Here is a 24,821-nt window from a genome sequence, read left to right on the forward strand (position 1 = left end):
AGAGAAGGCACCCGGACATGCACAGACCAGCACCCCACCCATAAGCCAGCACCACCTCCAGTGCAACCACCCACACATCTCCAGCAGGCACCCCCTGCCCCCATCTGTGTTGGTCTACCACTGTGGTGAACACCTGCAGAGAGGCAGGCACCTCTGCATCTGTTAGCACTCTGCTGCAGAACAAAACCTCTGAGAAATGTGGGATTATGTAAATAAATCAATCTATGACTCATTGGGGTTCCTAAAAGAGATAGAGAGAATGGAAGCAACTTGGAAAACATATTTCAGGATATCAACCATGAAAAATTCCCCAACCTAGCTAGAGAGGCCAACATTCAAATGCAAGAAATGCAGAGAACCCCAGTAAGATACTCCTTAAGATCCTCCCCAAGACACATAATCATCAGATTCTCCAAGTTCAAAATGAAAGAAAAAATGTTAAAGGCAGCAAGAGACAAAGGTCAGGTAACCTATAAAGGGAAGCCCATCAGACTAGAAGAAGATCTATCAAGCTGAAACTCTACAAGCCAGAAGATATTGGGGACCAATATTCAATATTCTTGAAGTCAAGAAATTTCAACCCACAATTTCATATCTGGCAAAACTAAGCTTCATAAGCAAAGCAGAAATAAGATCCTTTTCAGACAAGCAAATGCTGGGGGAATTTGTTACTACCAGACCTGACTTACAAGAGCTCCTGAAGGAAGCAATAAATATCAAAAAGACCATTACCAGCCACTCCATAAACACATTAAAGTACACAGACCAGTGACACTATAAAGCAACCACATAAACAAGTCTTCACGATAACCAACTAATATCATGATGAGAAGATCAAATCCACATATATCAATACTAATCTTGAATGTAAATTGGCTAAATGCCCCAATTAAAAGGCCTAGAGTTACACGCTGGATAAAGAACCAAGACCCATGGGTAAGCTGCCTTTGAGAGACCCATCTCACATATAATTACACCCATAGGCTCAAATTAAGGCATGGAGAACATCTACCAAGCAAATGGAAAACCAAAAATGCAAAGGTTGCAATCCTAATTTCATACAAAACAGATTTAAACCAACAAAGATAAGACAAGGGCATTACATAGTGGTAAAGGGTTCAATTAAACAAGAATATCTAATTATGTTAAATATATATGCGCCCAACACAGGAGCACCTAGATTCATATAGCAAGTTCTTAGAGACTTTCAAGGAGACCTAGACTCCCACACAAGAATAGTGGGAAACTCCACTACCCCACTGACAGTATCAGACAGAACATTGAGGCAGAATATTAACAAAGATATTCAGGACCCAAACTCAGTACTGGATTAAATGGACCTTATAGACTCCACTTAGAAACAGCAGAATATACATTCTTCTCATTGCCACATGGCACATACTCTAAAATTGATCGTATAATCAGAAGGAAAATTCTCTTCAGCAAATGCAAAAGAACTGAAATCATAACCACCACTCTCTCAGACCACACAGCAATAAAATTAGATACCAAGATTAAGAAAATCACTCAAAACCATAAAATTACATGGAAATTGTTATAACCTGCTTCTGAAGGACTTCTGAGTAAACAATAAAATTCAGGCAGAAATCAAGAAGTTCCTTGAAGCTAATGAGAACAAAGACACAACATATCAGAATCTCTGGGACACAGCTAAGACAGTGTTAAGAGGAAAATTTAAAGCCCTAAATGCCTGCATCAAAAAAGATGTAATCCCAGCACTTTGGGAGGCCAAGGCAGGCAGATCACAAGGTCAAGAGATTGAGACCATCCTAGCCAACATGGTGAAACCCCGTCTCTACTAACAATACAAAAATTAGCTGGGCATGGTGGTGAATGCCTGTAGTCCCAGCTACTCGGGAGGCTGAGGCAGGAGAATCACTTGAACCCAGGAGGTGGGGGTTGCAGTGAGCCGAGATCGTGCCACTGCACTCCAGCCTGACAACAGCACAAGACTCCATTAAAAAAAAAAAAATAGAAAGATCTCAAGTTAACAACCTAAAATCGTAACTGAAAGAACTAGAGAAGCAAGAGCAAACTAACCCCAAAGCTATTAATAGGAGAAGAGAAGAAATAACCAAAATCAGAGCTGAACTGAAACAGATTGAGACATGAAAAATCAATTTAAGTGATCGATGAATACAGAAGGTCGTTTTTTCAAAAAATTAATAAAATAGAATGCTAGCTAAGCTGATAAAGAAGAAAAGAGAGAAGATTCAAGTAAACACAATCAGAAAGGACAAGGGGGATATTACCACTGACCTCACAGAAATACAAATAACCATCAGATAATATTATACACACCTCTATGTACATAAACTAGAAATCTAAAAGAAATGAATAAATTCCTGGATATACACATCCTCCCAAAACTGAACTAGGAAAAAATTAAATCCCTGAACAGGCCAATAATGAGCTTTGACATTGAGGCAGTAATAAATAGCCTACCAATCAAAAAACAAAGCCCAGGACCAGATGGATTCACAGCTGAATTCTATCAAATGTACAAAGAGCTTATACCATTCCTACTGAAACTACTCCAAAAAACTTGAGGAGGGACTCCTCCTTAATTCATTCTATGAGGCCAGCATCATCCTGATACCAAAACCTGGCAGAAACACCACAAAAAAATCAAACTTCAGACCAATATCCTTGATGAACATCCATGCAAAAATCCATAACAAAATACTAGCCAACTAAATCCAGCCAAACCTCAAAAAGTTTATCCAACACCATCAAGTAGGCTTCATCTACTGTATGCAAGTTCAATACACACAAATCAATAAATATAATTTATCACATAAACAAAACTAAAGACACAAAAAAACCACATAATTACCTCAATAGATGCTGAAAATGCTTTTGATAAAATTCAACATCTCTTCATGTTAAAAACTCTCAATAAACTAAGTATTGAAGGAACATATCTCAAAATAATAAGAGCCATCTATGTCAAATCCACAGCCAACATTATATTGAATGGGCAAAAGCTGGAAACATTCTGCTTGAAAACTTTCACAAGAAAAGGATGCCCTCTCTCACCACTCCTATGCAACATAGTATAAGTCCTGACACGAGCAATCAGGCAAGAGAAAGAAATAAAGACATCTAAATAGGAAGAGAGGCAGTCAAACTATTTCTGTTTCTGCTTGCAGACAACATGATTCCATATCTAGAAAACCCCATAGTTTGAGCCCGAAAGCTTCTAAAGCCGATAAACAACTTTAGCAAAGTCTCAGGATACAAAATTAATGCGCGAAAATTACTAGCATTCCTATACACCAACAAGAGTCAAGCCAAAAGCCAAATCAGGAAGTCAATCTCATTCATAATTGCTACCAAAAAATACCTAGGCATAAACGTAACCAGGGAGGTGAAAGATCTCTATAAGGAGAATTACAAAACACTGCTCAAAGAAATCAGAGATGACGCAAACAAATGGAGAAACATTCCATGTTCATGAATAGGAAGAATCAATATGGTAAAATGGCCATATTGCCCAAAGCAATTTATACATTCAATGCTATTCCTATGAGCCCAAATAGCCAAGGCAATCCTATGCAAAAAGAACAAAGCTGGATGCATCACACTACCTGACTTCAAACTATATGACAGGGCTACAGTAACAAAAACAGCATGATACTGGCATAAAACCAGACACACAGAAGAATGGAACAGAATAGAGAACCCAAGAAACGAGGCCACACAGCTACACCTATCTGATCTTTGACAAATCTGACAAAAACAAGCAATGGAGAAAGGACTCCCTGTTCAATAAATGGTACTGGGATAACTGACTAGCCATATGCAGAAGACTGAAACTGGACCCCTTCCTTTCACCATATAGAAAAGTTAATTCAAGATGAATTAAAGACTTAAAAGTAAAACCCAAAACTATTTAAAGCCTGGAAGACAACCTAGGCAGTAACATTCAGGACTTAGGCACAAGCAAAGATTTCATGATGAAGATACCAAAAACAATTGCAACAAAAGCAAAAATCGACGAATGGGATCTAATTAAACTAAAGAGTTTCTGCACAGCAAAAGAAACTATCAACAGAGACAACATACAACCCACAGAATGGGAGACAATTTTTGCAAACTATGCAGCTGACAAAGGTCTAATATCCAGCATCTATAAGGAACTTAAACAACTTTATAAGAAAAAAAGACCATTAAAAAGTGGGCAAAGGACATGAACAGACATTTTTCAAAAGAAGACATACATGTGGCCAACAAGCATATAAAAAAAAAGCTCAACATCACTGATAAATGCAAATTAAAATCACAATGAGATACCAGCTCATACCAGTCAAAATGGTTATTACTAAAAAGCCAAAAAGTAACAGATGCTGGTGAGGTTGTGGAGAAAAAGCAACACTCATACACTGTTGGTGGGAGTGTAAATTAGTTCAACCATTGTGGAAGACAGTGTAGTGATTCCTCAAAGACCTAAAGACGGAAATACCATTTGACCCAGCAATCCCATGACTGGGTATATACTCAAAGAAATACAAATCATTCTATTATAAAGACACATGCGTGAGTATGTTTACTGCAGCACTATTCACAATAGCAAAGACATGGAATCAACCTAAATGCCCATCAACAATAGACTAGATAAAGAAAATGCACATATACACCATTGACTACTATGCAGCCATAAATAGAATGAGATCACATCCTTTTTAGAAACACAGACAGAGCTGGAGGTCATTATCCTTAGCAAACTAATGCAGGAACAGAAAACCAAATACTGCATGTTCTCACTTTCAAGTGGGAACTAAATGATGGGAACACATGGTCACATAAAAAGGAACAACACAGACTGGGGCCTATCAGAGGGTGGAAGTTTGGAGGAGGGAATCAGGAAAAATAACTAATGGGTACTAGGCTTAATACCCAGGAGATGTAATAATCTGTACAACAAACCCCCACGACACAACTTTACCTATGTAACAAACCCAGATGTGTACCCCTGAACTTAAAATAAAAATTCAAAAAAGAAACTTGAAGGGGCACAAGGAGATGGAACACAACTCTGCACTCATTGAGTATGGGCTTTGGCAAGTGACTTCTTTCAAAGAAACTTCACACTGGAGAAACAACACACACTACCTTGACCACGTGATAAAAGTTAACATCATCAGTGGTAAGTCATGTTGAAATACATACCCTTGCTACCATGCTGAGAAGGGCACTTCATCTCTGAAGTCATTATCTCAAAACCCTTGTCTAACCACGAGAAAAACATCAGTCAAACTCCAGTTGAGGAACCTTTTACAAAATACTTGACCAGCCCTCCTCAAAAATGTCAAGGTCATAAAAAAAAAAAAAAAAAAAAAAAAAAAAAAAAAAAAAAACAAGGAAAGTCTGAGAAATTGTCACGGATCAGAAGAGGCTAAGGAGACATGATAACTAAATTTAAGATGATATCCTGGATGGGATCCTAGAAACAAGAAGGAACTCTCGGTTAAAAATAGAAAAACTTGATAAACTGTGAAATTTAACTAATTATAATATACCAGTGTTGATTCCCTAGCTATGACAAATGTACCCCAAAAATGTGAGATGTTAACAAACGAGAAAACTGGTTGATGCAGAATATTGGGGCTCTGTAATATCTTTACAACTTTTCCTAAAATTTAAATCTAGTCTAAAATATAGCATCTGTTAAAAATTTAAAAGTGGTAGAGATTATTTAATTGCCCACATGTGCATAAAATATCTGTGGAAGGATAGGCAATAAACTAGTTATTTTAGTTGCCTACCAAAAAATCAGTTGTACTTCCCCTTCCAGCAGGAAAAATAAAACAACATGGAAATATTTAAACTTTCCATAAGAGAAATCTAAGACTTTTGCTCAATAGTGCCATTTACACACAGGAATGGAAGATTTTTGTGAACTCTGATAATTTATCTTTATTTCTACTTTTAAATTGGGTTTTGTGACTATTGCTATCTCATGATGAAGTAAATGACAAGGTGGGATACAGTTATGTAAAACCATGTAGTTTTTGTAGTTTTTCTTCTGTCTTCTTTGATATAGCTCATTGAAATTGATTCTAAGTTGATTAACTACATAATAACATCAAGAATTTTCAAAAGTTTACAAAAATGAAGAGAAATAAAAGCTAATATAAAATTAATATTATAGTAATTTATATTAATTTTCTATTTTAATTTATATCAATGTGTTAATTTATCTTTCCCCAAGGAAAACAAAGAACTAACATGTATAAAGCAGATATCATGTGCAAAACATTTGCAATACATTTTCTCAATTCTTGGCACAATACAGGTGAGATTATCCTGGTTTAACAAATGAAAAAAGTGAGATTTTAAAAAATTTTTCAATCCCATCAAAAAAGTGGGTGAAGGACATGAACAGACACTTCTCAAAAGAAAACATTTATGCAGCCAAAAAACACATGAAAAAATGCTCATCATCACTGGCCATCAGAGAAATGCAAATCAAAACCACAATGAGATACCATCTCACACCAGTTAGAATGGCCATCATTAAAAAGTCAGGAAACAAAAGGTGCTGGAGAGGATGTGGAGAAATAGGAACACTTTTACACTGTTGGTGGGACTGTAAACTAGTTCAACCATTGTGGAAGTCAGTGTGGCTCCTCAGGGATCTAGAACTAGAAATACCATTTGACCCAGCCATCCCCTTACTGGGTATATACCCAAAGGACTATATAAATCATGCTGCTATAAAGACACATGCACACGTATGTTTATTGCGGCACTATTCACAATAGCAAAGACTTGGAACCAACCCAAATGTCCAACAACGATAGACTGGATTAAGAAAATGTGGCACATATATACCATGGAATACTATGCAGCCATAAAAAATGATGAGTTCATGTCCTTTGTAGGGATATGGATGAAACTGGAAAACATCATTCTCAGTAAACTATCACAAGGACAAAAAACCAAACACCGCATGTTCTCACTCATAGGTGGGAATTGAACAATGAGAACTCATGGACACAGGAAGGGGAACATCACACTCTGGGGACCGTTGTGGGGTAGGGGGAGGGGGGAGGGAGAGCATTAGGAGATATACCTAATGCTAAATGACGAGTTAATGGGTGCAGCAAACCAACATGGCACATGGATACATATGTAACAAACCTGCACATTGTGCCCATGTACCCTAAAACCTAAAGTATAATAATAAAAAAAAAATTTTCAAGTAATCTTTCTATGTTATGTAGATAATGAGTAGCAGAGCCAGAATTTGACAGAATTTTGCTTAATTCAAGATACAGACTTTCCCATCACACTATACTACCTTCAAGAATATTAACCCTGGGAGGGAATCAAAAGATTTTCAAGGTTAACTGTTGTTATGTTTTGATTTATTTTATAAGTTACAAGGCACAATAGTGGGTAAAAGCTTTTTTTAGACCCCAAAATGCCAAGGTTAATAGACAGCTGCTTCTCTGTTGGTTTCAGTTGCATTAATATGTTGACTTCAGCAGGTTCACTAAATATCCTCAAGTTCCCATGTTAGCATTTGTTAAGTAATGTGTTCAACTCAAAAGTCCCAATGTGGGTCCTCTGGTACAATTTTCTCATTGATCATTTTTTCTAAAAACTAAATAATGAGATCTCATGGCATTGATATGCATTACTAAGGCAAAGAAAATTTAATTTGCTTTTGGATTTTCAAAAGACCAACTGAGAAACTCAAAATGACTCCTCTGAGTCTCTCACACATCCATTCTTTCTTCCATTCATTTGTTTACATACTAAACAAAACTTATTGAGCACAGTCTGCATACCTGGCACTATTTCTTCTAGGCATACAAATAAATGAGACGAATAAAATTTCTATACCTATAGAACTTATATTTTAGGAGATCAGAAGGTGGGGAAGACTGAAGGTGGGGTATTTACTCACCAGCTTCCTCCCTACAGGGATTGTGTGTTGGCTGTGCCCCTCCATCTAAGTCGATTGCTCCTTCAGGTGGACCTCTCTACATAACTACTCTCTCTTGATGCTAGAGCTTACAGCTATTAACTTGTCATAGTTTAGGATACTGCGATACCCTTTATGAGTTATTTTAATTTTGCCCCTACCTTTATTAAACTCCCCTTATGACCTTGTTGGAGTGTACCGTGTATTTCCCACCCAAGCCTTGATACACAGAGCCTAATACCCTGTCTATGGCTATCTTAGAGCTTTTGATTCCTGTATTTTTCCAAACTCTGCCGTCTCTGCTGTCTGCCAACACTTCCAAAACTTTACATGCGGAAGATAGAGGTATGCTAATTATAAGTGTTACATCTTCAGAAAAAGAGATAAAGAACTTGAAAGTGAGGACAAAAGGAGAGCAGTTAACCAAATGATATAATAAAAAGGAGTCAAAGAAACAAGGGAGTTATGGCATTGATATGAAACAGGCTCTCCTGGTTTACTGGTCCCTTCCCAGAGGCCTTTCCCAGGGGATAGTCATATTGTAAACCCCTATCTCTCTCCCTCCCTCTGTGTGTGTGTGTGTGTGTGTGTGTGTCTGTGTGTCCCTCCTCTTATGTTTGGCCTTGTCTTCTCTGAAAAGCTCTGGCATTTTCTTTTACAACTGTCATAAAGCTGCCTAAACCTGTCAAGCATGTGTCTGCTCTTCCATGCTGTTCTGTCACTTCATCTTAGGTCACATGCCCCTGAAAACAGTGATAATACCTTAACAGAAGAATGCTTGCTAGTAAATGTACACAGAATAACAAAATTAGAAAAATCACCATTTTCTAATCCCAATGTACTATTTGATTTAAACAAGGGCTGTCAATGGATACAAAAAGCATTGATAAAATGTTGTTAAGGAAAAAGAGATTCACAAATTTCAATGCATTACACAATGGATTATTTAAAATTTATAAAGGAAAAGATGCACTTTTACAGTTCGGACTTCTGAGAGTCACCACCTTAACTGAGTGATCAAAATTATCATTACTAATAAAGGAGCAATCTGATATTATGTTTCAAATGTGATGTGCTTTGAAATAGAGATAATCACCTACCAAGCACCCTTGTCAAATTGTTTAACTTGTATCTTATCAAACTCTAGACCTATCTTCCCATTTCCAAGAAAGATAAAGATAGAAAACAATTTAGTCAATGTAGAAGACAATCAGATGAAAGGACATTTTACAAGACAGCTGATCAAAGCTCTTTAAATAGTCAGAAAAATAATATGAGAGGATTATTCTATATTAAAAGAAAGTTACATATATATAACAAAAGCAAATGTATGCACCTCAATTGGGTCCTATATTTTTAAAAAAGTATCTATAAAAGACATCTGGTAATATCTGGATAAATTTTAAATATTGGCTGGATGATATTGTATAATCATTTTTATTTTCTCAAGCATTATAATAATATGGTTCTATAACAGATTGTCATTATTCCTAGGAAATACATGGTAAAGTACTTTAATTTGAAAAATCCCAAAGTCGGGAACTTACTTCAAATGGTTCTGGGGTATACATCCAGAAGGGCAGGGGGGAAGCATGCATAAAAGTAAAATATATATATTTTAAAATCTGTATGAATGGCATATGGATATCTAATGTTCATGATACAAATGTGTTAAGTATCAGTAATCACAGGACACTGTCTAAAGATATTTCTTTGAGTGTATTTTCTGAAACACCAGTTGTGTGATATGTCAGGAAAAAAAAATAATTCCATGGTCAGATAAGCTTATGGAAACCACACAGTAAATTCTGCACAGAAATTCACAATTGTACATTAATGATAATAGTGCATGCATTGATTTCTAAATGCTTCATAAAACTGTGGGAGGTAATCCAGATTACAGTTCTAGAAACTAAAGCACATAAAGGTTAAGCCATGTATCCAAGGTTCAAGATGACACAGCTCATAATGGAGTTAAGATGGGAACCGAGGCAGTCTGGTTCAGGAGCCACAGCTACATGCTGCAACAGACATTCAGAGAAGCTCTGCACTAAAGAAGCTTGTTTAACTCATAAAATACCCAGTATTTCTCGTCCTTAATATTTCTATACTTTTTCTGTGTAATACTCTTCAGCTTGCTTTAGTATCTGAGAAACTGGTTTGTGTCCTGCTTTCAAGGATCATACAGTTGAGCTTGCAGGTAAAACTTAATACACATGTAGCAGCAAACAATAAAACAACACCAACTTAATTGATTGATTGTATAGAACAATCCACAGAGGGTTAGTTATTCAAAGAAAGATCAATCTCCACCTCTTAAACTAGAAAGCTATCTTAGACAGTCTTAATAGCCAAGGATTTAAAAACTGACTTTTGAATTATGGTATAAAAAAAGATGACTTTTACTCTGTAAACTTTTCCTCAGAATTTAAGGTTCTACTTATTATTGGTTTCAGCTTGATTTTTAGCAATTTGAATAACTAACCAAGTAGTTATTTTTTTTAGAGAGGTAAATACAAATATATCAAGATGATAAAGAAGACCATTAGATACCCTTCATTAACAAAGAAGAAAGTTTCTTACCTCATCAGCAGCCTTACCATCTACTTTACAGGTATGCTTGCCAAGATTGAAGACCAAATATTCTTTTCAGGCTTAAAATCGCACTGCAAAGAAATGATGAAGAACACTCTTTTCATATATATAAATGTACACTAAAACAAAAATGAGAAAAATGCCATATGTAGAATTTATGTAGAACTATTTGCCTGTTCAAAATACTCACATGTGTATTAGATCATTATACTAAAACTGGCAGATCAAAGGCAACCACGAGCAGCAACATTAGAAATATATCCTCAGCTGCAGAGAACCATGTGTTAGTATCAACATTCACATCACAAACGCATTTTTAAAGCATTATGTTTCAGAAACCTCATAGGAAGAAGCCTATAATAATTTAAAACCGTAAGTCTCTAACAAAGACTTCTTTCTAGATCTTGAAGCATTCCAAAATTGCTTACCTACTTTTCAATTGGCCCTGAAGTGGGGTTGTGAGCTGTGATATTAAGTTTTCCATTAAATATTATTCTCAGAAATTAGTTCTAAATTATATATTGAGTCTCCCTCCTTATTTTGATGCCACTCTGCTTCCAGGCCATAGTGTAAGCCTCTTTCTTTATATAGTGCTTTCTACTTTCCCTACAGATAAGTTTCTGATACCAGGCATACGTAGGCAAGATTAATATGACTTTCCTACTTAATATAAATCTTTTGATTTGCTGCTGAATGGACTATTCTTCAGGATTGCTATCTAACTTCAAGAAATAATGCTGTTTATCATCTGGTCCTGAAAGCAGTCGACCACATCTGGATATTTTCGCACTTTGAATTCAGAAACCATGAAATATAAATGTGCTACTATCAGCAGTGAGCAGAAATCAAACGAATAATGTTGGTTAGACAGCTGAAGTGGTTTACATTTCCTTTACATTCCTGATATTTTAGTTAAATAGAAAAGACTATTAATGTTGCAGGCAGGGCTATTTTTGGCAATCAGACTTCAAGCCGAATAAATTCAGGAAGCATAATTAAGGATTTCTAGTATTTCATGTTTTTTCTTTTCCCAGCAGGGTTTTTAGACCAGAATGGCAGCTACTCTGTGTGACACTACAGCAAAACGTAAGGCAGTTGTCAAATGCTCATCACCCACATACGTCCCTGGATATTAAATTGAAGTCAAATTTTATGAGACTGTCACCTGACAGGATTTAGGCGTTTTTGTTTACTTTTCCCATCTTGTATTGTCTATAATAGGATATATGGAAGATTGTCTATAAGCAAATTTATGATGGAGGCATTATTTTGCTCTACTAACAACTCACTAAACTTAGCAATTTTTGGCAAAAAGCAACATGTAGATAAGAAGTAATTAGACCATTTTGCTTATTCAGGCCATAGACTGTTTCTGAATGCAGTTCTGAGAGAGGATGTTAAAATCGATTTCATATATTCATTCTTTCTTTCTTTTATTTCAAGACGTGCCTACCCCTGATATAGTTTCTGAAACTTTTCAATCTAAGTGCTTGCCATCATGAGCCCTACATTGTGAATCATAAGGGAGGAAGGCAATCACTAGTACACAAATTTGCAAAAACAGCAGCTTCATTGTAACAAGCTTTATAATCTAACGAGAGTGCTTTCGAGGACTGTGCCAATTCAATGTATAAATTAATTTAGTCACTCAAAAATACTAAATGAGTATCTTCCATGCACCAAATACTGTTCTAGACCCCAGGGAATAGAAATGTGTATGACACAGACATGAATATCTAATCCACCCTTATAGAACTTACACTCTGGAGCAGAAACCAACAATAAGGTTTTTTTGTTTTGTTTTTAGATAATAGTAAGTGCAAAAGAGAAAAATGAGCAAGGGAATGAGATATAGTGTCAGTAGGGAGAAATTTTAGTTAGAGTGGCCAGGGAAGCCTCATTGAAAACATGACGTGGGAGTAAAGACCAATCATATCAATGTTGATCTTCATAAGTTATGGCCCTGGAACACGAGAGAGAGAAAGGCAGAGATAAGCAAAGTAACTTTCAAAAGGTTCCTACCAAACTGTCACCTTACTCCTGGAAAGAGACCTGTAATGTTGTTTGCATTTTAGCCTTTTAATGTAAGGTTTTATAGTGCAGACATGTAAATATATTCTAATGTAAGCAATATTAGCTTCCCCTTCTCTCTCTGTAAAGAATGGTTTTCTCTCAAGGGATCATATGTGATTTGGACCAGGAGCACCAGAAGCAAATCTGGGCTGCTTCCCAGCTCAGTAGAAACAGACCTACAGGAGACCATCTCCAAATAGTCACAGTGATATGAAAAATCTGGACTTTATCAAATAGATTTTTTACCCAAAGCTAAAAAATTCTAAAACCTCACTAACTAGAACTTTTAGAAAACTTCTAGGATTATGCTGTTCAAACTAATCCTGAAGTCAGGTTCAGTACACCCCTTTGTCCTAATAATTCTTTCTATAATTGACATATGGTTCCTGTTCTCTTTTAAGCCATCTTTCCATTGCTTTCAAGTTGCTTTTCTTAAAGAAGTAAACCCACTCATCATCCAGGATGCTGTCCATCATTTACCTAGGCCCTTGGGCTTTTTTCTTTCAGAGGCAGAGGAGTAAGTGTTGTCTTCAACCGACATCATAATTGCTTAAACAGAGTAGTGGAACCTTCTAAAGTCTTCAAATCCCACCCCCATCCCCAAACACACACATATACTCATTGTGATACTATAGGATAGCATAAAATAGAAATTAGAAAATCTACTTAATATCTAACAATGCAACCTAATTGTAGAGACACAGCAGCAGAGCCAGTGGAGATAGTGGGATTGTTGGTCCTGACTGCCCAGTGAACTCCAGTCTGACCAAATGACCTTCTAAAGTTAATAAGAGTACATACCACTCTCTCACTGCTCAATTTTATAAATCATTTCCTGAATTACTCTTGTATTTGGGAAACTCCTGAAATCTTGCTTTTTCTTCCCTTTTCAAGCCTGTAATCGTATTTTACATCTGATGTGGCTTCTCTGACCCATAATTCTTAGAAAGGATCAGCACATGCCTACAGATGCAATTGCTCTTTCTACTCCTTTGAATTTCCGTTTTTCTTTTTTTCTTTTTTTTGAGACGGAGTCTTGCTCTGTCGCCCAGGCTGGAGTGCAGTGGTGCAATCTTGGCTCACTGCAAGCTCCACCTCCCGGGTTCACGCCATTCTCCTGCCTCAGCCTCCCAAGAAGCTGGGACTACAGGCGCCCGCCACCACGCCTGGCTAATTTTTTTTGTATTTTTAGTAAAGACAGGGCTTCACTGTGTTAGCCAGGATGGTCTCCATCTCCTGACCTCGTGATCCTCCCACCTAGGCCTCCCAAAGTGCTGGGATTACAGGCATGAGCCGCTGCGCCCGGCTGAATTTCCATTTTTCTTAACAAATATTAACAATCGTCCATTGTCTATCATTCATTTATTCAACAAGTAAGAAGTGAGTGCTTACTGTTAGGTTTTGAAGGGAAGACAAGGGTTAAAGAAAGACACAGAGAGGGGGCAGCTCAAACAGCAACACAGGTATATTGCAGACACCTGCGGAAGTTGGGGGCCAACTTACGGCCAGACAGAGCTCACCGCCCCTTACAGGCTGGGGTACTTAATGGGTCTGAGTGGAAGAGATCTGGGCCATATGGCTGGCTGCCCAGTAGGTAGGATATTGATAAGATGTTCCCATGATGAGGCAGTTCTGGCCCTTGTTCCTCCAGAACATGGTGTTTCTTTGCACTTTCTCCCAACAGAATATGATAGGGATGTTTCTTTAGTTGAGCCTTTGCCCGGTAGTGTATAAGAATGTTTCTTCAGTTGGGCCTTTGTCTGCTTTGTGGTCAGGTGGGTAGGCAAGATGTTTCTCACGACCTGAACCTTGGTGAAATGTTTCATGTTGGCGAAGGTCTGCAAAATAGCAGAGGGGGGCGCTTACAAAATGTTACAGTTTGGACTAACATTGCCTCCTACTTTACTGTAAAAGAAAGATGGGAGTTGTTAATTATCTAGCTGCTTCCTGCTGAAAAGGGGCACTGTAGTCAGGGTTTGGGTTTTGAAGCAGTTTGTGTCGTCTTCAGAGCTGTTTTCCTGGATGCGCTAATACCGGACTTGGTGAAGAAGGATGGTATGAATGTGTTTCTAGGTGGCTGCCTGGACAAGGGAGTTCAGCCTTTGGGAGATAAAGCAGGATATAAAGGTGAGTATACAGGGGCACTTGTTAGTATTATGAGGGAAGAAAACTAAGGGCTCTAAGAAAGGGGTTACCAAGGCATCCACTTTAGAAAGAATGACCCCTGCCACCAAGAGTTAGTAACTTGATGGATTTCTGCAGCCCTGTCATGGAGCCTTAGGGCCGCATCATGAATAATGCTGGATTCATTAACATAAAAACAGCATTGGTTTTGGAGGTATACACGTGTGTCCCCCTTCTTAGCAGTTAACAGGTCTAGAGCCCTTTGGTTTTGAAGGATGACTCCCTCAAAGGAGTCTATCTGCCTTTGGAGGCTTGTAATGGAAGTATGCATGTCATCTAGGGTATTATAGAGAACTGTAGAGATTTTGTTATATAGGGCAGTTGAGGGTGATATCCCTGCTATTCCAGTGCCAAGTGCAGCAGAGATGCTTAATCCTGTTACCACAGGAATGAGATGTAGAGCCCACTTAGTGCATGTAGAGGAAGATGAGACAGAAGCTGCTAAAGGAACCTGGATGGTCTGGTTGTTTGGTAGGATGTTAATGTTTGGGGGCTGAAATACTAGGGTGCCTGTTCTTGACTAATTGGCCAGTAGGCAGAGATAAGAATTTGTTTCACACAGAAAAGACTTGGGGTTGACAGGCAAAAGTTGTAAGTGAAGGTAGTGAGCCATGAGAAGGAGGGGTTGAATCCTGAATAAACTTTTTGTTCCAACTTTTTGTTTTTCCAAGTTGAATAGTTGGTAGCAAGGGTAGTCCCTGTGAGGACCTGATAGGGAATATTAGTGGGGGAGGACGTGAAGGCTATTTAGTTTTGGAGAGAGAGAAAGAGATGAGTTTTGGTAACTAATAGCCATTGCGGTTCAGACAGGGCAGAAGGATAAAAGTTGCAGTTGAGGGAATCATGTGCATTTTTTTTTCCAGGAAGCACCCTTGAGTTTGATACATGGACAGCTGCACCGGCAGAGAGGGGCAGGATTGGTAGGAGGTGTTTTATGAAATCCAGCTTGTAACGTGTTTCGTTTAGAGGCCATGAAGTAAAGGAGGGCGACATCACAGTGTGTGACAGTGTGGGTTTATTTGACGGATGGGGGAAAGGTGTTTAGCTGAGCAAGATTATAAACAGGTTTTGGGAATGGATTGGCTGAGTAGGTGAGATGCAGGTTTATTTTGGACCAGGTTTATGTGGTTAGGTTAACAGGAAGGGCTGTGATCTGCTAGATTTATGTGGACAAATAAATTTAACAGTTGGAAGAAAGAGGGAAGTGTAACTGATTAAAAGATAATGTGTGAGGTTGACAAAGGGGCCCCAACTGCCAAAGGTTGGGGGTGGGGACTTTAGAGTATCCAACAGACAAAGAAGACAAAAAGAAAAAATAAAAACAAAAATGGAGATTTGAGTAGGAGTGATATCCTGGAAGGTGTCCTGCAGCCATAGCTCCTAGATTAATGTGAGGAACTGGAGTGGTCTATCCAGGGACATGGGAGGGAATACTGGGAAAGATTTGAAGCAAAGTATGAGATAAAAGATTTGAAATTGGAGGCAGAGAATGTTATGGACCAGGGCCTTCTGGATCGGCAACTTTTGGAATTTTTGTAAGTGCAGCAAGTCAGTCCTGTGAGGGAGGAAGAATAATTTGGGGATGAGGAAATTTCTGGAAGTGGAATTGGTGGTCTTTTTAGTTTGGAATGGTGTATCCAGTATGGATAGGATGTTAGCTTTGCCGCCATGAGAGTAGTTAGGATTACCTGGTGAGGACCCATCCACTTTGGTTGGAGAGAGGAGGAGGAGGAGTCTGCGATTCAGACCCGGTCCCCTGGTTATAGGGACAGGGAGGAGTGTCTGGAGGATGGGCTTTCAGGCTGGGGCAAGTAAGCATTTGCACACTCTCTTATTAGATGTTGAGTAAGATGTAATGCCAGCCAAGTATCCCATATAGAAGAGGAAGGAGATGAAGGAAGTTTCTGGAGGATAAAGGGGCATCTGTGCATGAGTTCAAATGGGCTTAGGCTGAGGGACTTGTGGGAATTCCTGAATGGTGCCAGCCTAGGTGACTGAGATTTGTTCCTCTTGGGTATATATAGGGTGTATGTTGGGAGAAATGGACAATAATGATTTTTTAAGGGCTGCCTGCTGGGCTGCCGAACTTGCTAAAATCTTTCCCTTGTTTATGGCATCTGTAGCCTTTTAGTGTCCTTTACAATGGATAATGACAGCCTGTGGTGGTAGTTTAGCTGCCTCCAGCAGCTTGTATATTAGTTTGCCATTTCCTATGGGGGTTCGTTTTGTAGCTAGAAAAACCCTTTCCAGCTAGCTTAAGGCGTGAGAGTGTAGGATGTGGTATGCATATTTGGAATTCATGTAAATGTTAATTCTCTTTCCCTTTGCTAGGGTGAGGGCCCTGGTTAGAAAAACTAGCTTCACCTGTTGAGGGGTAGTATGAGGTGGGAGAGCATTGGATTTTAGGAGTTTGCTTTTGGCAATGATGGTGTAGCCAGCTGCTGGACATGGCTCCCTAAAAGAGTTTCTGTAGGGGTTCCCTGCAAAGGGGCTTCCAAAATGTGTTGGAAGTGGGAAGAGAGGGAGTCTAAGAAGTCCAGGCAGGAGTGAGAGAGCTCAGAGTTAGAGGTGTTTACAGGGAGAAGGGTGGCCAGGTTGAGAGCTTTACATTTCTGGAAAGTGATTTAGAGAGTTTCCTATGAATAAGGCATGTACCTGCTGTAAGCAGGATGGTGAGAGAGATAGAAGAGAATGATGGCTTATGAGGTTCTATAGGTTATGGGAAGATGCATTACACATAGTAATGTGTTGTTAGAAAGTGAGTTTCTGTGCCTCTGAGGCCAACAATGTGGCCACACCTAAGATTTTTAGGCACAGTGGCCAGCCTTGAATGAGAGTCTGGTTGTTTTGAGAGGTATGTAACAGCTTGTGGGGCATTGCCGTATGTTTGGTAGTCCATAAGCAAGGCCTTGGTCAGAATGTACATACAGAGTAAAGGGCTTGGTGGGGTTGGGCAGTCCCAGTGCTGGGGCCATTAAAAGGGCATTTTTTTTAGTTTTTTAAAGTGGGAGTTGATGGGGAAAGCTGGGTTCAGGGATTTTAGGATGGGCCCATGTGAGGCCATGTAGAATGGCTTGGCCAGCAAGCCGAACTTGGGAATCTACAGCTGGAAGTATCCCACAAGACCCAAGAAGGAGAGGAGGTCCTCCTTTGTGTGGGGAAGAGGAATGTCCCAATTTAGCTCATTTCATTGGGTTGAGAAGGCCTGAGAATTAGGCGATAGAGCAAGCCCAAGGTAAGTGACCTGGGTTTGGGCTACCCGAGCCTTTGTGGGTGAGACCCGATATCCTTGACTATGGAGGAAATTTAAAAGCTGAGTGAATGACGAGTTAATGGGTGCAGGAAATCAACATGGCACATGGATACATATGTAACAAACCTGCATATTGTGCACATGTACCCTAAAACCTAAAGTATAATAAAAAAAAAAAAAAAGCTGAGTGGTGTGTTCGAAGGACAGGTTAAGGGAGGGGCTACAGAGAAGGAGGTTATTGACGTATTAGAGGAGGGTGCTAGGAATAAGGCAAAGTTCAGCTAGATTCTTGGTGAGGGCCTGTCTGAATAGGTGGGGACTATCCTGGAACCCCTGTGGGAGTATGATCCATGTTAGTTGGGAGGATGTGTATTAGGACTTGACCAAGTGAAAGCAAAAAGACTTTGGGAAGCAAAATTCAAGCGAATAGTGAAAAAGGCATCCTTTAGATCCAATACAGAGAAGTGTGGGGTAGATGAGGGAATATGGGAGAGTAGAGTATATGACTGGGGACCACCAGATAGATAGGCCTGGTTAACAACTCGGAGATCTTGGACCAAGAGGTAAGACCCGTCTGTCTTATTGACAGCTAGGATAGGGGTGTTGTGGGGAGAGTTGACAGGCTTGAGAATTCGAGCTTATTAAAGTTTACAGATAGTAGGTTTGAGGTCCCTAAGGCCAGCTGGGTTAAGGGTATTTTGAGACTGATGAAGGAAAATGGAGGGGTTTTGGAGGGGTTTTGGACAGTTATTATGACTGGGATGTGATGTGTGGCTATTGTGGGTTTAGGAACGTTTTGAACTTCCGGATTAACAAAAGGTAACAGGGTGGATAATGAGGATGAGGGGAAGGAGAGGGAAGCATCTGGGCAGCAGAGTAAGATAAAAGGGACGGAATTGCAGGAGGCAAATTGTATGGAGACCTGGGACTTACTTTGTATGTCCCGCCCCAAGATAGGGGTAGGACACCGAGGGATAATCAGGAATGGGTGGGTGAAGGGGGTGTTGAATAGGTTGCATAATAGAGAACCAGTCTATTTGTACCTAGAGGGGATTCCATTGACTCCCACAAATAGAGATAGAAGAACTGAGGAAGGGTCCAGAATATTCTGGTAAAACTGAGTAACTAGCCCCATATTTAATAGGAAAAGCATAAGCTTACCAGAGACTGACAGTGTTACCCTGGGTTCCAAGGTGGTGATGGCAGTGGGGTTGGTGGATTCTGGGCCCCATCAGTCTTCAGTTAGAGGTGAAGGTAGATTCTGCCCTTAGTGGTACTAGGGCTTAAGGTGGTATATTTAATCATGGCCTCTGAAAGGCAGGAGAGGAAAAGAGCAGGGGCAGCTTTGTTCATGCCAGCTAGGAGGCATGATATTATATGGCCCTGTTTCTGTCTGTCTGCGGAAGTTGCCTGATAATCCCAATTGGAATTAGTTCTGGGGACAGCTAGGGTCCCTATTGGGTTATGGGCAGCATCTTATTGGTGGAGGGTGTTTGCATGGGCCTGGGCAGCTGTCCAGATGCATTCCCTGTGCTCCAGGGTGACGGTGGAGGACAGCATGACATATGTCATGACAGGTAAGGTCATAAGATTGAGTCATATTTAGAAATTCCTTGCAGGAGGTGGAGTTTGTGGGAAAAAAGCCGAGCTTCTTTTCAAGCTGGGAGAGGCTGGCTAGGGAGAAGGAAACATGAACTCGGATTGTGCCTTAGGCCCCCACGACCTCCCACAAGGGGAGGACTTTGGAGGACCTTTGGGCACGTGCCTGGTTTTTGGCAAAAGGGGGTTGAGTGTGAGACCTGGTATGCAGTGGAGAAGGAGGGAGTGGAGGAGCCACAGCTGAACGAGAAGGAGGAGGGGATGGTGGTGGGAGGGGTACAGAGGGAGAGGGTTTGTTAGCCGGGTTGAAATTAGAGAAGGAAGCCTTGTCTGGAGGAGAAGGTGCTTTTGCAGGATATTTGTTGAGGAGGAGGATTTGAAAAGGTGAACAGGATTGGCAGGGAGACAACCACAAATGGAGATAAGCAAAGCACCTCAGATCATTTACCATTGCACAGGAGGAAGTTTTTTACATTATGTTGAATTTGGAAATTAAATGTTTTGTTGTTTGGCCATTGACTATTATTGCCCAGTTCACATTGAAGCTAGGCCACATTACAGAGGAAGGTACAGAGGCAGGTAAGGTGCTGAGTTTTAATAGAGTCCACCAAGCCCTGGGCTCGTAGGTCCTGCATGAGACATACGAGAGGAGTGAATAAGGCATTCGGTTTTAATGGAGTTCGCCAAGCCCTGGGCTTGGAGGTTCCAGATGAGACATCCAGAGTGGTGTCTCGAGGAGGTTTTAAAGAGCCTTGCCCCATACTGGTGGCCAGAAGGGTGAGAAACATAGAGGAGGGAGTGAGTACCCCAGTTCCTCCTGTTAGAAGAGAAGTGGCAGAACCAGAGCATCCCTGCAGCTCTTCGCGTTTCCCTGGAGACTGGAGTGGCCAGAGCGGGGAACATTGTGAGGGCGTCCCCTGAGAAGGCAGGCCATGGTCACCTGATGACCAGAGAGACCTCTCACCCAGCGCTGGGATTTTCTGTCAACCGGAAGGAATATGTGAGTAATCAGGACAGGAGGAGAAGGAAGACTCGCCCACTAATTGGAGACAGTTTGGGTTGTGATGTCCAGCAATGGGGGTGATCCTTGTTGGAGCTGCCCAGAAAGGGGAAGGAAGGAAGGAAAAAGAAGATGGAGTGTTTGATCAGGATCTGGAGGTTAGCCCAGGGCCGGAGAAGAAGAGAGAACAAGGGAATGGGGCTGGGAACAGGGAGTCCCCTCAGGACCTGGAGGCAGGCCCGGGGCCAGTTTTTGCTGCTTGCTGCTCTCCAGGCAGCAAGAGAAGACTTACGCATTAGAACCCAATCCCCGTCCCTGGTTTTGGCACCAAAACGTTAGGTTTTAAAGGGAAGGCGAGGGTTAAAGAAAGATACACACAGGGCAGCTCAAACAGCAACACAAGTATATTGCAGACACCTATGGAAGTGGGAGACCAGCTTGATTCCAGAGCCCACCGCCACTTACAGGCTGGGGTACTTAAAGTTTGAGCAGGAGGGGTCTGGGCCATATGGCTTGCTGCTCAGCAGGATATTGATAAGATGTTCCCATGATGAGGCAGTTCTGGCCCTTTTTCTGGTGGAACATGGTGTTTCTTTGCACTTTCTCCCAACAGAATATGATAGGGATGTTCCTTTAGTTGGGCCTTTGACTTGTAGTCAGGTGTTAGGCAGGATGTTTCTCACAGCCAGAACCCCCATGAATGTTTCACTTTGACCAAGGTCTGCAAAATAGTGGGTGGTTTACAAAATGGTGCAGTTTGGACTAACACTTATTATGTGCCAGGCACTGATCTAAGTGTTAAGAATACAGTGGAGAACAAGACAGAAAGGGAGCCTGCTCTCATGAAACTGACATTCTAAGAGGGAGATAAATTCAAATCAAGTAAACATAAGCAGACAAGATGATTTTAAAGAGTGGTAAGCTTTATAAATCAAAGCAGACATGAAATGACTGACAAGTATTTTTCTAGATTAATTGGGTAATCGAGGAAATCCTCTGAATAGAGGACATTTGACCTGAGTCTTGATGTTCAGTAGCCAGACCATCCTGCTGGCTTTGGATAGGCTTCTCAAAAGAAACCCACCAAAATCTCACATTGAAATGTCATCTCCAATGCTGGAGGTGGGGCCTGGTGGGAGGTCATTGGATCATGGGGGCGGTTTCTCATGGTTTAACACTATCCTCCCTTGGTGCTGTTATCACGATAGTGAGCTCTTTTGACATCTGGTTATTTTAAAGTGTGTGGCACCTTCCCTATCTCTGCCTTCTTCCTGCTCCAGCCATGTGAATTTCCAGCTCCCCCTTCACCTTCTGCCGTGATTGTAAGTTTCCTAAGGCCTCCCCAGAAGCTGAGCAGATGCCAGCATCATGCTTCCTGCACAGCCGGCAGAACCATGAGTCAATTAAACATCTTTTCTTTATAAATTACCCAGTCTCAGGTATTTCTTTATAGGAACGTGAGAATGGACTAATGCAAAGGGATATATGTTTGTGTGTATATATACATATATATATATATGTCTTCATTGAAAATGAAAATGACAATAGACATAATACGTATAAACATAATAGCAGAAGCATTGGTGAAAAAGTCAATTTTTCATAAAAATGAAATTACAATGAATTATTATGAAAAGAAGAAATGAAGAAAAATGTGCCTCATTTGTCATTTTTAAATTATGATGACAATATAAACACTATCTCATCATTGTAGCAAATCTGAAAAAGGAAAAGAGAAGTACATTTTTTTGAATCAAACCTAATCCCACCACTCAGGAACAACCACTGAGAATATTTTGATATCCTTCCATCTAATTTTTTCAATTCTATTTTTACATAGTTGAATTAATATATATCATGTTAAAATTATACAAATTTTTAATATCTGATTTTTTCTCATTATAAAGGAAATTATGTTTGTTGCTGCAAAATTCTAAGCTTGCATAAAATTGGATAAAAGGTAAAATAAAAGAAACTCAGGAACGCATCACTCAGAGATTTCTATGACAGCAATTTTCTTATTTCATTATGATATTTCATGAATGTGCATGTGTGTGTGTTTACGTAGATGTTTGTGTTTGTGTTTAATCTACTAGATATTATATCATATATCCTAATTTTAGGCAGTTACTGTAGGAATATTCAAAAATATTTATTGGATCATGATATAAAGAAGAGCTTAGTAAAAAGAATAATTGCTTGGCAGGGAGCAGTGACTCACGCCTGTAATCCCAGCACTTTGGGAGGCCAAGGCAGGTGGATCACTTGAGGTCAGGAGTTCAAGACCAGCCTGGCTGGTGAAAACCATTTCTACTAAAAATACAAAAAATTAGCTGGGCATGGTGGTGGGTGCTTGTAATCCTAGCTATTTGGGAGGCTGAGGCAGGCGAATCGCTTGAACCTGGGAGAAGGAGGCTGCAGTAAGCTGAGATCGTGCCACTGCACTCCAGCTTGGTTGACAGACCAAGACTCCATCTCAAAAAAAAATAAAAATAAAAATAATTGCTGTTATTGTGTATTTTCTTAGTCTTTACTGATTAAAATCTTCTATATAAGATACAAAAAAAATAAACAAGAAAAACACTACTCTAGTTGCTTGGCAAGTTGCACAAATTGTGCGGCTGTAGACATCTCTACTGTTACAGAGTTGTGATAGCCATTAGTGCTAACCGCCAAATATTTTCTGTTCTTTGCCTTTCGGGTACATGGTAGGTTCACACTCTTTCCTCTTTTCTTTTCTTTTTGTGGTCTTGCCACTAATTCTGGCCAATGAACTGTGAAGAGAAGTGGTACACATCATTTCTGAGGACAATTCATTTAGTTGCCAGTACCAAACCCTCCAGGGTTCTCTTTCCCTCTCCATGAGGCTGGAACATCTGCTATGTTCCGGATGATGGCTGCGCTAACAGCCTGGGTCCTGTGGTACTGACGTGTGGAGCATAAGCCCTAGACATCCTGTGATGGGCATGGTAGTATGTGTGAGAAATAAACCTTTCTTGTTTTAAGGCACTGAGATTTGGGCTTTGTTTGCTACTGTGGCATAACATAGTCTATACTAACTAATACAGAAATTGGTACTGAGAAGTGGGAAGTTGCCATTAAAAAAATCCAAAATATGTGGCTTTGGCTTTGGGCTAGACAGCCTGTTGTGAGAAACACTGGAAGGGTGATGCTCCATATTAAGCAATGGCAATGCTTTTGATAAAAATAATCACCTGTATTCAGTGGTGTGCTAGAGCTGGTTTATACCCAAGACAGCTAATTGTGTGTATCTCTTCCAAACTCCAAGTTTTATGATGTCATGTTGGTAACTTGGATCTGTCATAGTAGAAGAATTAATACCACTGAAATTGGGAGCACCACAAATCATGGAGTTTTTGCTTTTGTATTTTCCTGGAGAGCTGGCTATTAAACATTTACTGACACACATTGACTGCAATAATTTATAAAGCAGATCCTGCACCTGATGAACTTGTATTTCTGAGGGACAAATTGGAACACTAGCAATGTGTCCCAGCTGCTGTTTGTTGCACTTTGCAAAGTATTAAAAGGAAAAGATGGGCTCGGAATAGAACTGGTTCAGCTGTGAGCAGGAATAACAGAGAATAGAGAGAAACCACAAATTTAGGGACCCACAGAGTTGGAAGAGGCAAGTGTTTCTCAGTCCTGAAGAGGAAAAAATAAAATGGAGACACATTCTGAGAAACAATGCTTAGATAAAACTCAGTCTAAAAGTACAAAAACAAGGATGTGCCTTTACACTTATTGTTAAAAGTCTCTAGATAAATTAAGATGAAACCCGACAAATTCCTTCAATTGTTCAAAATTGCTCAAGGAAAAAAAAGAAAAAAGCCTGAAGTCTGTCACTCCCTCCAAGTCCAAAATATATATGTACATATTTATATACTCACATACTGTGAGTATTTCTACTGACAAATAGACTGACTAGAATCAAATAAGTAAGAAGCCTGCTAAGTTTTTCAAACACTTATAATCCCAAATAAATTAGAGGTCTGTGGAGGAGGAGGCAAAGAAGGAAAAGGAGGAGGAGGAGAAGGAGGGGGAGAAGAAAATAGTGACTCTTCAAGATTTAAAATGACTTTTGGATTTCTAACTTCCTATGCAAAAGAAAACAACCGATAAGCAGCTTAAACAAAGGG

The 24,821-nt window shown here is 39.8% G+C and overlaps 1 long non-coding RNA gene across 1 annotated transcript; it reads right to left on the reverse strand.

The window, feature by feature from the left end:
- Positions 1 to 7,371: 7,371 nt before the first annotated feature.
- Positions 7,372 to 13,132, reverse strand: LOC115838565. The gene is made up of 4 exons (XR_004033567.1): positions 13,076 to 13,132; positions 10,541 to 10,623; positions 9,505 to 9,515; positions 7,372 to 7,626 (listed from the first exon to the last, which is right to left on the reverse strand). It is a non-coding gene; the product is annotated as an uncharacterized LOC115838565 (long non-coding RNA).
- Between the last annotated feature and the right edge of the window lie 11,689 nt (positions 13,133 to 24,821).

The sequence above is a fragment of the Nomascus leucogenys genome, chromosome 15, assembly GCF_006542625.1.
Source record: "Nomascus leucogenys isolate Asia chromosome 15, Asia_NLE_v1, whole genome shotgun sequence".
NCBI classification, from domain to species: Eukaryota; Metazoa; Chordata; class Mammalia; order Primates; family Hylobatidae; genus Nomascus; species Nomascus leucogenys.